Genomic DNA, 2,580 nt, shown 5'->3' on the forward strand with positions numbered 1-2,580 from the left:
TTCATAGCATGAAACATAGAATTTCTGTTCCAAATATTTCTTTAGTCCTAGTAAAACACAACTACATAAGATGTTTTCCAGAAAATAATAACATAAAATATGAGATGAGTCATGACATTGTACTAAAATATTTAACAATAAAGATAATAAAATCGCATAAATAAATATTGTTAATGAATAAGCCATAATAAAAATGAATATAAACTAAAAGTACTAAACCATGCTAAAGTTAGTACAATTAATAAGTACTATTACATGATTAAACACTAAAGAAAAAAATATAAATAAGTTAATGCATTTTATCTGAATCATAAAAATACTAAAAAATAGATATCCAACACTATTATCCTTCCTAGTATTAAATTGAATGTATTTTATAGCATTAGTATGTATTTAATTTTGGTTTGAACTTTATTTGAGTTACTAATATTTATGGGCAATAAAATTTATTGGAGCATTTAAAAATTTTAAGCCCAAGCTTGAAATAATACTTTAAAAGATAAAATTATGAAAATATTTTTAAAATATTTATAAATTACACTACAATAAATATATTTTTGGTAAGTACAATAAATATTTTTTTGGTAAGTACAATAAATATATTTATGTATTAAATATATTTATAATTTCTATAAATGTAATGTCGGGTTTGTTTGGTTTCAATTTGATTTTTTTTAAGTTAAAACTAAAACAAATCAATTATGGTCGGAGTTTTTCCCAACACCAAATGAAATCAAATCAAATCAAACCGAACTATAATCGATTTTTTTTCCTCTGTTTGACTCGAATTATCGATTTGGTGTGATTATCAGTTTTATTTGTACATCCCTAATCACTAGCTAACCAGCAAATTGAACCTATGTCATAAATTAACTGTTAAATCAAATCTTTCTCAACCAACTCAATCTTTTAGCAGAAAATATGGAAAAGGCAACTTTTTTTTTTGGGGGGTAAATGGAACCTGATTTTCTTCTGTCATTAAAAGATTTCCCAAAATACAAACATTTCAAATGGCAGCTATAAACAATAGTAATACTTTACTGTTTCCCATAAAACGTGTCCAAGAGAAAGAGAAGCTCTATTTACAAATTTTGCTTCCTCTTTTCTCTAGTTTCCTTTTGTAACAATAATAATGGTAGGAACAATTTTTACATTTCACAATTCACATACCATGTTTTCACTCCCCTTCTTCCTTCTCCCCCTACACATAAAAAAAACAAATGAAAAGAAAAGTACAAAAAAAGAAGATTTACATCAGCCATGGTGGTTGACTATCATGGACCAAGGTACCAAGCAAAGTCCCTTCTTCTTTAGTTCTATATACCCATTGTTTTTTTCATCAAAAGATGTGCTGTTTATCTCAACTGTTTGCATTTCTTGGATTTGTCCAGAGCCACCTTCATTTCCCTACACAATAATCAAACACCCAAAAGTAGCATTTTAGACATGGTTCAAGTCTTCTGGGAAAACCCCACAAACCATAGTTTTATTTTTCCATAAAGATCAATATATAAGTGGTAAATGTTGGAATTTGAAAAGGAAAAGATTAATTACCTGGAAATATCCAATACTACTATTTTCAGTTCTGTAATTGGTGTCCATCTGCTTAAAACTGCTTACCTGTCATAATAAAGCAACATATCTCAATATGAAATGAAGGTTTAATAATTTAAGTAGCCGCTCATCCAACTCCTTTATCTAATCGCTTAAACAAAAGATAGCTGATGGATATATAATATATATAATATGTGTATAATCATAGATAATTAGCATATCGGTAGAAAAATAAATAGTAATTCGTCTAGCTATTTATGTAAAGATACCATATAAAATATTGTGGAGGAAAACAAAAACAAACAAAAAAAGAATATGAAACATAAAGAAAAATTAGGAGATGGTTGTAGGTGACCTTTGGACTATTGACAGGTGAGCTAGCAGTGTCTTCCAAATCAGGATCAGAAATTTTCTTGTTTCTTTTATTCTTCAAATTCAACCTCTTAAGAAAAGGTGAACCACCCATGGGAGGAGGAGAACATGCATGGGAGGAGAGCATGAATTATTATTTGTATTACAATTAATCTTCCATGCAGCATGAGAAGCAGCATCAGATAACAAAGAAGGACTGCCAAAACTATCAGAATTACATGAGCTATTATTTTCCCTTTGCTTCATTGAAAAATCCTCCAAATAAGTTGTCCATCCACTTTCTTCAGCTGCTGCTTCCATCTCAAAATTTGAATTCTTTGAACCTTCCATTTTTCTTGAAGTATGTGGTTTAAGGGATATATATTCATCCCATTTATATAGGGACTGTGTATAAATAAGGAAAATAGGAAAAACAAAATAGGTGGGAGCTAAATTCCCCCAAATATTTCCCCCATTATGGAGGATGGGGGCAAGGTTGGAGATGGCCTAATGTGACAGACGTGCAGAAAGGAAAAGAAATTTCAAGGGAGAGATGGAGGATATTGGTTGACCTTTGTTGTTTAAATGCCGAGACAGACTTTATGGATTCTAAATTATAGGGAGAGCTTTATCCCGAATGAGACTATCCGGTACGAATTCAGATTTAATCAAACT

General features: G+C 29.9%; 1 pseudogene; it reads right to left on the bottom strand.

The window, feature by feature from the left end:
- Positions 1 to 1,018: 1,018 nt before the first annotated feature.
- Positions 1,019 to 2,286, bottom strand: LOC107777795 (vascular-related unknown protein 1-like; annotated as a pseudogene).
- Between the last annotated feature and the right edge of the window lie 294 nt (positions 2,287 to 2,580).

Source organism: Nicotiana tabacum, chromosome 13, assembly GCF_000715075.1.
Source record: "Nicotiana tabacum cultivar K326 chromosome 13, ASM71507v2, whole genome shotgun sequence".
Lineage (NCBI taxonomy): Eukaryota > Viridiplantae > Streptophyta > Magnoliopsida > Solanales > Solanaceae > Nicotiana > Nicotiana tabacum.